The following is a 12,875-nucleotide window of genomic DNA, read 5'->3' on the forward strand; positions in this document are numbered from 1 at the left end:
GACCTTATCAAGATTACATCCTCACAACATAATATTTCCTCAAGCTTAAACTAAAAAAATATGATCTTTAGACATCAAGTAATCATCAAGGATAATCGAACTCATCTGATCCAAAGATTGAAATGATCAAGTAACCACCATCGAGTGATGCACTCAAGCATACAGAACCTCTAACAACATTGTCGAAATGATAGATTAGTAGCTATTATAGACAAATCTTAAGAATGACAAAACTAGACCCAATGGTCCCCACATTCAATCACACATAGCCAAAACATGATACCGATGATGAGATAAATCTTAAGTCTATCGAACAACTGTAAATTTTCATGGTAGCTCTCCTATAAATTCTCATAAGCAAAGTTGTGTGTGTAGAATCACTAGTATACTTCAACTATCCCAAACAACACCAAATCTTCCATAACTGAAATGAACAAGTCTAACCAAGGATGCCACCCTACCAGGAGGACAATCACAGAATCGGTACACCCGATCCACTACTAGGGACTCACTCATAGAAGCGAAAATACACATGGACGTAGAAAGTGAATCATACTCTAAACCATGCCCATAATGAAGTAGTTGATCACATAAGAATGCACATAACCAAGGTCGAATAACTCTAGATACTCCTTCCATAGTGTCCATATCAAACATTTTCATTCATTAGACTCTTATCTCCTTGATTTTCTAGCTACCTATAATCACCAATTTAGTCCCTATTATAATTGCACATATACTTAGTTTACCGAACCCCACAACCACTGAAGTCAACACTCTTAATACTAACAAAACATCATAACCACACTGATCACCTACCTTACTCCCAACCATCATTAGTATCAAAGTATTCTTATCAAATACATGTTTAAACCATGGCTATCTCTCTTTCTATTTAAGGATTTCATGACAAATACGAGTCCCAAACAAGGCTGATAGCACTAATTTCAAATTTGATAGTACCTTTCCATCGAGATAAAACTATTAAATCACATCCAAAGTGATCTCCACACCACTTCCACACACCATGCTTTAGCTACCATTCCAAACCATCACATACCTCATGCCAACACTTAGGGAAATTCTTGGTCACTCAAATTATTTTGTATACTGTAAGCTCATAACCTCTATTCACCATCAAATGTCTATGTAACGCATCTTAATGTTCTATGTAGTCCCATTAATAGAGCAGTATTAACCCAACTCTAAATTCTTAATAACCATGTAGAATTATATCTCTCCTTGTACATCATTCTTAAGTCATCTATCATAATTTGAGCAATCTAACCCCACGTAAAGCACTAAATTTTTCATACCTCATCGTTTGTCACCCAAATCAAAACTCAATCTTTATAAAAGTCAATGATAAACTCCTAGTAAGTTTGTACCGAACTAGTTCACATCTCACAGTCATATCTAAACTCATAGGCAAAAATCAATACAACCTTCAACTACACCCCAAGGGTTTATACGAGAGGTCTTATTCCTTCTCTTTTCTCAAATTCTTCTCAAGGTGCAAAATTCTAAATATCTTGACCCTTCAACATATCAGACTCTTGTTAATTTCTCTAGCTCGCTTACCGATCTCATCCTTTTACCAACAACCCATGACATTTTACCTTATACTCTAAATCAACACTTTTAACTAAAATCTTTCCTTGTGTCCTTTAAATATCAAAAGTAACAAACTTTATGATCAAAACCCTGCATAAGTCCTTCCAAATACTCAATACGCAATTAAACGATCATTTCTTATCTTACAAATTCGTATCTTGACAAAATATACCACTACGAATATAGACTTACAAAACAAAAAATAATAATTTAATTGTGAATCCAACTGTGAATCCAATCCCCTTATCTATCAATATTAGCTCATACCTTGAAAACTTTTATGAATTCATGTATCTTGGCTTATCATTAGTCGCCTATCCATCGATCATACCATATCCTTCACTAAAAATCCAAATGTACTCATTACCAAACTCAAACCACAAAAGAACTTATCAACACACTCAAGCTGGACGTATGTACACTTCTTTGTCAAGTCTTATCCATTAGTTTTTTAACCAATCTGATGAACACGTGACACTATTACCATAACTAGATAAAAACAGATGAAATTACGCATCTCTGAACACAATTCTCAATCCCTTGAAGAAACAATAATTTCCAGGGACTATACAATACTACCCATCCCACCAATAAGCATGCACCATTCTAATGGTAACTCTAATCCCTTATAATTTATTTAAGGCAATTGAAGTTACCTGTGATCGGTCTTTTCGGTAGATGCCGCAGGTATTGTTCTCACTCTCCTACTCTTCTTTCTTTTACAGATTATTTTTTTACCCTAATTTATTATACAAGACCAATTTTAAAAGTGTGAATGTAACCCACTATTAATTTTTAATGTTATTTTCTTTAACCACCAACTCAATAAATTATTAAAGCTATCCCACTAATTTCATAATTATAATCACGAATAGTCTAAAATACTCATTTTGATTCTATCGGAAGAGTCTTTTATGAAACAAAAAGCTCTAATACTCAAAACGACTAAATGAGTCGTTACAGTCTATTTAGACTTGACTAAATTATGAAAGAACATTAATATAGGTTCCTATTATAGTTTAAGCTTTAGATTTAAAAAGATTTCCAATTATACTCATATTTTCCAACTTCAACTTAATAAATTTCATGAGTATATGAAAATATTACACATTTAACTTAATATATTATATTTTAATAATGTATATATACAAAATATATTTAAGGCATAAAATTTAATGAACTTCCTAATTTTCTATATGATAAAAAGATTATTTGACTAAAAAATCAGTTTTTGCGGTATATAAATAGGAGTGATGTCATTTTTTCATAAGTATCATCTACTGAAAAACGTTTAATCAACCATCTTTTTATCAAACTCTTTATGAATTTAGACATGGACGGAAAGAAGACTAAAGGCCGTCAAAAGATACCAATGAAAAAAAAAATAGAAAATAAGGTTGCCCTGCTTACCACATTTTCAAAGCGTCGGGAGGGTTTGTATAAAAAAGCTAGTGAACTCGTTACAGAATGCGATGTTGACATTGGAATAATGATGGTTTCCCCTGCTGGTAAGCCACACTCATTTTTTCACCCTATTGTTGATGCGATTGTTTCTCGTTTTCAGAATCCTGATATGCAGTTAAGCCAAGGTATTGTCTAGATACGATTATTGCTCGAAATAAAGTGAATCAACTCAAAAATAGGCTTGAAGAACTTGATGCTGTAGAAGATGCTAGGATTGCTCAAACAACTTTTTATGACCAAATGGCAGAAGTAGGACAAAAAGGTTGGTGGGAGTCAATTGAGCAGCTTAATGCAAATGAAGTGACCATATTTGAAGCTTGGTTGAGTGACACTTGTTCCAAAATGCCCCATCATTCGAACCAATTAGAAAATGGAGCTCCATCCTCATTGGGACGTGAATCTTTTGGAGTGTGAAGTCTAAAAAAAATGATATTATAGTTGAATCATGCTAGGTTATCACTTATAGATATGTTGGTGAAGACTCTAATAAGTTCAAATTTATATTATTAAGGTATTTTATTATTATTATTATTATTATTATTATTATTATTATTTCAATGATGCTACAATCATGTATTGCTATGACTTTCATTAATAATATCTTATATGATTGGCCTGAATATTGCTTAATGAGAAAAAGTTGCTTCATGTGTTGGTCTGAAATATAATATATTGGATACAATAGCACTTATATGCATTACATCAATAAATTGTTATTGATTTTTTCTTCTCAATTGATTTAGGGTTAGAAACCAAATATTTTTCATCTAATAGCTTTTGATATGCGACATATGATTATAGTAGACCATGATGCACAAAGATGAATTCCGCAAAGTAGATTGAGATATATGTCATTTTTCTAATATAAAGGGGAGAGAATAAGTATGTACGGAATATGTTATTAATTATAATCAGTATTGTCACTCTACGAGTCTACACCCTGAATGTGGCCCGAAACTCTAAATTATTTTTGGTCCCAAACTAACCCTTGACTTGTCTTATTGTTATATTGTAGACTGTAACAACTATGTGAAAACTATTTAAAAAATGGACATACAACTATTGTAGAAAATAACTCCAATAATTTATAAATAAGTCTAAAATAAGAGATGTTTGTAAAAAAAAATGAAAGTATAACTCAACTAACTCGTCTATGAAGCCTTTAATAACAAAAGATAGACGTCGAGATAAGACTTATCGCTACCTGAACATTCAATGCCAACATTAAAAAAAATAGAATTGTTTAATGTTAATTAAGTCTGTGAAATGTGTTATGACCCAATTCACCAGGCCGTGCGGGCACCTACTCTAACACCTAGATAGGAGAACCCTTATTCCCAATTTAAAACATTCAATGAGGAAGTGAACAATTATAAACTAATCACCTTATTTAAATATATGAACACTACAACATTTTATGTCTACAACCACCCTAGAAAAGTGTGGCCTAAACTATGAAAAAGTGTTGCCTTTGATAAAAGGCCACACTTTTTGACTTTAAGCAACGCTTTTCCAGGGGTGGCCGAAAGAGGCGTAACCTTAGAGTTTAGGCAACACTTATTAGCTACACTTAAAAGCGTAGCCTAAAAGGCAAAAAGGCCACGCTTTGATGTACCTCAAATAGCAACATTTCTATCTCATACAACTACACTTTCAAGTGTGGCCATTGCTTCCTTATTGGCTACGATTTTAAAGTGTTGCCTTTTCCATCTACCATATGACAACACTTTGAAGTGTAGTCCTTTCCCATGTGCATACCACAATTTACAATCCTATGGCTACACTTTTTAAGTGTGGTAATATTATTTTTGCTATAAATATTTATATGCCACAATTTTTAATTAAAAAATACCAATATTGTTTTGCAATAAATAATCTCAAGAATTAAATTAGCTAATAAGTAATAAGTAATTCAAATATATAGATTTGCAATAAACTTCAAAAGATAGTATGTCTTGTGTACATACACATACTTATAAAGCAGTATTCTTAATATGTGTACTCAATAGTTCAAAAAGTACTCTTATAATAGTTCAATATATTCTAAAATGAATATATTTCACAAAATCAAATATAATGTATTCAAACTTTTACAATAGTTCAAAAACTTTTCATCATACACTTCAATGAGATCAAATTGACTTGTGGCGACCCTTCAAATTTGATCACCTCTATTCCCTACATATACCAGATTGCAGCAATTATAGAAGAGGCAAGAAGTTCCAGATTGCAGCAGTTGTAGAAAACAAATCAGATTGCAGATTGCAACAGTTATAGAACAACAAATCAGATTGCAGATTGTAGATTGTAGACTGCAGATATTTTGAGTTCAGGCAGCTTTGTTTATTCTAGCAGATTGCAGATTTTTTGAGTTCAAATTGCAGCACTGTGTATAGATTAATTGGGTTCAGATTGCAGCACTGTCTATAGATTTATTTTGAGCTCAGGCAACACGGTATTCTAGCAGATTGCAAATTCAGTGTATTTAACTAAATTGATGTTAGATCCATCCATCCGTTCTCAGATACAAGCTCACACCAAGTTGCAGGTCAGTGAACGACTAGCTTTAGAGGATGTGCTTTCAGTTTTGACTAAAACATAGAAATCACATATTCGAAGGACTAAAACATGAAAATCACATATATCCTTTTACCATCACATTACAAATTAAAATTTAACAACAAAAAATCTTTCAGAATTTCGTACTCTACAAAATTCAGATATATACACACATATGTATATAAACAAACACATACATATATAATCATTTCTGACACATACAAGATCTTGAGCTAAGAGCTATTCATTCATTCTAAGTCAATAGTACATATATATAAGAGCTAACAACCATTCATGTTTTCATCTTCTGATTCCTCATAAAGAAAATGAGCTCTTACAAAGGTTTAAACACGATCAGTGCTAGCATTCTCGCAAAACAGAGTCAAATTCTCTCTAAAGCTGACTTTGAATGCAAGCAGTGATCGTGTTTAAGCCTTCCGATACTACCTGAACTCCAATTCTCAAGGTGGAAAAAGGGGAAAATGACACACCTAATTCTGGCAAAACAGAGTCACAATCACATAAGATCAATGCCAACTCCAAGTACACTTCTAGCCAAAGAACAAGATCATACTTTTAATGGCTTTAATCCAATGCCTCAGGTGCTATAAAAAATGTTAGCAGAAACAAATTGTTAGAGGAATGAAGTAGGTTAGTACTGATAAAGATTCTTTTTTTTTACATAAATAGAAAATACACATAGCCATTCATCTACTTTTAAACATATTCCTACAACTTTTGGACTTTTGTTGACCCGAGATTTCCTATTAGCTTCTAATGTAGCCTCAACTTGAACCAACTGACCTTTTCGTTTATCTAGTACCTTTAATCATTCAAATTTTGCTGGCTGTAAATTTACATTAGCATGATGAACAAATAAAAATATAACATTATTAACTCTTACCAGAGAAGGGCATTCAAGGTCCAAGAATTCAGAGAACGCTATAGAGTAACTTGATCCATTAGTTCATCAAACTGCATAAAACGAATTTCTAGCGTCCAAAGAAATATGCATAAAATTAATCAATGAGGTAACGCCACCCAAAACTAGTAGACTTTGAACAAACACACTAGATATTCATATATGGTTTATCAACAGTGACCGCATCAGCTCGTTCAGAAACATCAAAACGTCAACAAAATAGATAAAGAAGACTTCGTCTGACTGTGATCTAAAAGGAAGCAAAACAAAAACCGTCTTTTTTATAAACAACTATTTAGTGATAACTTAGTGTTATGGTTTATTACATACGAATAACTTGTTCAATACTTTCTTATGAGTATTGAATTAAAACACTTCTTATATTTATATGTTCAAATTTATTCTTACAATTAGAGTACTCTAACAGATAGCTAAGCTAACAAATGTATGTAGTAGTTGAGACTTGTTAAATCAGTTTGGCATTTCGGGTAAAGTTTCAAAATATCGATTCGTTAAAATCTTTATTAAGCTCTTTAAGAATAACAATTGAAAACTATGTCAGTAATAAGAATCACAAGTGATGTGGCCTTAGGCCAAATTTGTTGTAGTATTCTTGTTTCTTAGTTATATAGTTGAATTATCTATGGCTAATTTGTAGATCCAGATTGCAGGTTGCAGTAGTTTCAGATTGCTAATTGCATACTGTAGATTGCAGATTTTTTTAGTTCAGCAGCACTGTATGATAGCAGATTGCAACAGCTGTATAAGAGTTATTAGTAATAGCTATATAAGGGTAATTGATTTGCAACAGCTACATTTAAAATGATATTAAAAATCAAAACAAATCATGTACAAAAAATCAAACATTAGATAGAAATCAAGCACCAAAATAAAGACTCCTCAAAGCTAAGACATTGGGGATTCTTCCCCTCACCTGGTAGAACACCACACGGCAATCTCAAGGTGGAAAAGAGGGAGTTACAACCACTAATCAAAAATTTGGAGCGGCTAGGAGAGATGAAGCCAAAAGGAGGTACAGATTGTAAAGGCAAGGTTATGTGAATACGATGCCTACCTTGAATAAGTAGTTTTCAAGTGTGAGAGATAGTTTCTTTCCATTGATAAATACCATGTCAACAGATGGAAATGATTTTGAAAGTTGTGACATGTCACTGAAATATACAAGACACTTAGTACAACTTGTAACACCAAAAATAAAATAAAAGAAAAAATAATGATATAACATTTCTGTACTAATTTATACCTTCCAGCACCAGAAAAACATATATCTTTATAGTTTGGGTAAGGCCCTTCGATCTATCTTAAGGAATGAAGTTCTTTCATGAAATAAAATAATATTTTCAACACTTCAATTAAGAAAAAAAATAAATTGTCTTTACTACAAAGTTCAACAATGCATCCACCACCCATTGGTAGTACATTGTTAGGAGTCCATAACTCCAATTTTTACATTTACTTGAAGTAACAAATCGAATAAGAATAATGAGGAACTAAAATAATCAAAATTGTGAGGAACATTCAAGTATATATTTGAAGAAGGTTTTCAAAAGTTCTTTCTAGTGAGCTAATTGGAAGAAAAAGTTGCATGTTACGGGGAAAAGCAACTACAATAAGTAGTTACAAACATAAATTAAGATTCAGTGCCTTCCCAGCGACATGTATCCTCTTCAGCTCAATATTGTAATACGGATTGTTCCCATCCGAGACTAGAGTAAATGCATAAGATTTATAACAACTAAATTCTCGTCTTTAAGACAATTATATAAAATACATACCTGCATAGAGGATAAGAATGGGTAAAAACCATCTTAGAAGGAGGGTTTATTCCTCCAAGAACCATTGCACCACCACCGAAATTCATTCCTCCATACCACAAGGAGAAGGAATCACTAATCACATGTTTCTCAACAAATTGATCCGCTATACTTAGATCCCCTCGACCTAAGCCCATTATACCATCAATGTGTTGGCTGTAAAGATCACCAGTTTCCAGATTTTCACATCCAAAAACAGCCCGCTGGGGTGCCAACTCACTTTGCTTCCCAAAGAACACAATGTCCTCTCCAAGCACTCAACTACTATAGCTCATCTCAGCATATTGCCTTTCATAAATACATTTCTCTCTCTCATTGTTGCAGGTACAAATTGTAAAATCAACATTGCACTTCACAGGTTGATAGGTACTTGACATTTCTGGCTGAAACATAGGATCCTAATTCCAAGAACAACAATGAAAGAAGTGCCACTGATCAAAACAGGGAAATAATATCTGATCCAATCCATGGTAAATTAAGCATGTATCATCAAGATAGAGACAACATATTGGCTAAAAGGTCAAGATTTTTTTAACCAACTTAAGTCGTTACTCTGCACATATAAATGCAAGTTGGTGTAAATATAATTACTAATTTCCCCTCCTCTTCCAGTTTCTTGTTTTATTGTCTTGAAGGCCAATTAAAGCAATTATTGTGAACGTGAATCAGGAAAGTTCATTGCTTCCATTGTTCTATGATGTAAATCTATCAACAGTAAGGAAACAAAAATACATATTTAATTTGGATGAAGCTAAAATACGAGCTAGACTCCCAAAAATAAACTGATGAAGCTAAAATACGAGCTAGACTCCCAAAAATAAACTGATGAAGCTAAAATACGAGCTAGACTCCCAAAAATTGTATCAACAACACAAGAATATCAAACCCTAAAGCTAAAATTTAGACTTTCAAAGATAGAATTTCATACCTGTAAACCCTATTTCAACAAAATATGCCTTAAATCATGTTCTTCAGTGAGAAATTTGAGAGAAAAGCGTGACAGAGAGATTAATTAGCTTCAGTTCATCTTGCCAACAACCCCAAAGTAATCAATTCCTTCTAAACACATAACAAAAAATCAACCACTTCAGCTAACAAGAAGACTGTTTTAGTACTTAAGCTTCACGAAATAGGTATTGGAAAAGGGAATCGTACTTACTCTTGAAGAAATCGTTATCGGAGAAGACGACTTCAACTATCAGTTCTTCGATGACTTCAACTCTTCAACTCTTCAGCTCAGTTCTTCGATGACTTCAACTCTTCAACTCTTCAGCTCAGACATTCTTCGACGACTTCAACTCTTCAACGTTTTTTCTCACAAATCGGTATCGGAGAAGAGAATCGGTTCAGGCGCTAGTTCTTCAGTGAAAGCATGGAAAGTGAAGTGAAAGAGGAAAGTTAATGTTTTATGATTTATTAATATATTTTTTTGGCCAATAAAAATGGGAGAGAGAGTTAGAAATATTGGAGGGAATATATTATTTTAGTTAAAATTTTATGGCCACACTTATAATATGTTGTTTTTTCAATTATAAAAATTGGACACTTTAAAAGTGTAGCCATATATGTAAATAGGTGTTGCCAATTATATCATAATGTAACAACACTTATAAAGTGTAGCTTATACCATTAAAGAGTACACTTTTGAAGTGTTGCCAATATTATCGTAGCTAAAAGTTAAAAACTTTGGCTACGCTTTAAAAGCGTTCCCAAAATTACTTTAGGCAACACTTTACAAACGTAGTCCAGAATTAGTGTGGCTGTAGACCTAAAATGGTGTAGTGGAATACTCACATTTTGTTAAAACTAAAATACCTTTATAAGGAAAATACATTGATCACTTCCCCAAGAAAATAGTCTAAATAGGGATTCTAAAGAGAACTATTTATGAAAGAAAATAAGGCATAACTTCCACCGTGGCAAAAAAGAAGTGAAAGCTGTCAGAGATCATCATCATCTTCACCTAAGAAATATCACTGAATCCTGCAACCAGACTATGCCAAGCGGCATAACAAAAGTAGTATCAGTACAAACAACACAATTGGTAGGCATCATTGATCGGCCCAAATCCACCACATAATACCATAAAATAATCAAGAAAATCTGAAACTTGGAAATAAAATTAGAATCCCGATCCACCAACTCACCACTTTACTACAAATAGATTTACCTTGGAATTCATACACTCTATCTCAAGTCACTCCACCTCCTTTCGATCACAACTCCCCCATCTTGGACATTCCACCCTCATATCAGATCATAGTTTAATCCTTTCTATCACATAGAGATTTCTAGAATACAAGATCATTAATAACTCTACTAACTAGTCTACTATTCCCCCTTGAGCTCTTATGCCAATACCTTAGCTTTAATAACACTCTAATTATAAAAAATATGCATAAGCAACCCCAATTAAGAAAATCAAGTAACTATAATTTTAATCCCAATTATAAGATAGTATGAACTCACAGTCTTACCCGGACCACCAAGAATTCCTAATCATTTATCTATAAGGTTTAACATGCAAATCCGGTCTACATAAAGAACACCTCAGCATTTTAAATACATTAATCAGCCGGAAAATCAAGGACCAACATGTGACACATATAACACAATAAAAAACGTGTTCCTCTCATAGAACCTACACACAACTATTAGTGCAACATCATGGTACTCAAGCCAACCATTGTTAGTGTACCGACTTGGTACTCGGGTCAATTGAATGATATTTCATATCAGGCGCAATACTCGAGCCAACCGTTAGAAAATATATACCGGTGTGGTACCCCAGTCAACCAACAATAACACATAACATGCACAATCACTATAAAATGAGCAACCATAATTGAAGCCACAAGTAAATTAAACAGGTTCATTACATAAGATTTATCAACTTGATGTCATTTTGTATTCACCCTTTATGTTTTTCCCACATGCATTGCACACGTAATACTACAAGTAATTAATATACACACATTACATAACTTGTAAAAATAAACAATCATCACCCACCCGAATGGATCCCTTCTCCATATTTCTTAATCAAACTCTAATCACCCGCAATTACCTTCCCAAGGATAACACCAGCAACATCATAAGTTCATCAATAACTAATCAAGTCCATAATGAACCTAAACCACCGTTAAACATTCCTTTAACCATCCAGATTCTAAATCCAAGAACCTATGCATGAAATCTTGATAATTCACAATATATAATATAATCGAAGATAGTTCTTCTATTGAGTCAAAAAATATAGCCTACCTGAGCATTAAGAGGCTATTTAAAGAACTTGAACCCAACTTTCTGGCTCTGCAAGGCGATCCCTGATGATGGGTGGTGATCCTACTTGCGTAGAAATCTCTCCAATCCATTGTTCTCTAGCTTAAAGGGGATTAGCAGGGGTTTTTGGGATAACTTCAACTAAGAAGGGAGAGGTTAACTAGAAGAATCCACTCTTACTTAGTTTTGCCCCTACTGGCCCGCTATACCCGCTGACCTGCCACGTAGTAGTTCCTCTATAGAGAAAATAACTCCTCTATGGTAGGATGACGTCAGCCCGACTCAATTTTTAGATTTCACAATTTTATCGTGTCACCTCTATTTTAATTTGGTGACATATTTCAAAATATTTTGATACTCCGCATGAGGTGCGTTTGAATAACAACAGATCATATCATTAATATACATATATATATATATATTAATTTATCGCTCGTTCATCTCCAAATGATTATCTAGGTCGAAGGGAGGAGAAGTTGGTCATGGAAATCATCACTTAATTTGGCAAGCTCAAGAAAAGTCTAGACCTTATATGAGTTAAACAACAACCCCCGTTCTACGCATAACATGTTAGGAAATCAATGACCGAAACAACAACACATATTTCCCCGTCCGTGGTACCTTACCCTACTATATTGGTTATGATTCCTTTATGGCAGCTCATCGCGTTTCATAAAAAATAAGAGAAAGAGGAATGAGTTTCTATCCCATTTCTCTCTTTCACTCTCTCAAACTTCCTATTCTCTTCTTGATCACTTCGTTTTGAACGTCAAAGCTCAGGTCACTATTGCACTCTCAACTTGTCCTACTTTATTTTATGCGTAATAACTTCAACATGCTATAAATTGATAGGGTATAATAGGTAACTGGGTTGACATTTGAATTTAAAAAATGTTGGCTGTGATTGTTAAAATTGTTGAAGCATGGGCTTCCCTTTTACGTATACAATACATTTATAGCGTACTAGGCGTAAGGATTATAACGAATAGGGAAAAAATGGGTCAGAATTGGTGGGGAAAGTTGAAGGGTTGTTCTTGGTTGGGAACTTTATTTCGAGCAAGATTTCAAATTTAGAAGTCCCAAATCTTTGCATATTTAGGCAATATCACTTTACAAACACTAATTTGTAGTAATTTTGAAAGAAACAATATTTTAAGCCAAGGGGCACTATTGACGCACTCCTTTGGAAGTTGGGACGA

General features: G+C 33.5%; 1 long non-coding RNA gene and 1 pseudogene across 1 annotated transcript; one reads left to right on the top strand and one right to left on the bottom strand.

The window, feature by feature from the left end:
* Positions 1-2,947: 2,947 nt before the first annotated feature.
* LOC125857050 (agamous-like MADS-box protein AGL62) lies at positions 2,948-3,492 on the top strand (annotated as a pseudogene).
* Positions 3,493-8,366: 4,874 nt separating this feature from the next.
* Positions 8,367-9,783, bottom strand: LOC125855618 (uncharacterized). Its single transcript, XR_007445507.1, has 3 exons — positions 9,554-9,783; positions 9,323-9,453; positions 8,367-8,792 (listed from the first exon to the last, which is right to left on the bottom strand). It is a non-coding gene; the product is annotated as an uncharacterized LOC125855618 (long non-coding RNA).
* Between the last annotated feature and the right edge of the window lie 3,092 nt (positions 9,784-12,875).

The sequence above is a fragment of the Solanum stenotomum genome, chromosome 2, assembly GCF_019186545.1.
Source record: "Solanum stenotomum isolate F172 chromosome 2, ASM1918654v1, whole genome shotgun sequence".
NCBI classification, from domain to species: Eukaryota; Viridiplantae; Streptophyta; class Magnoliopsida; order Solanales; family Solanaceae; genus Solanum; species Solanum stenotomum.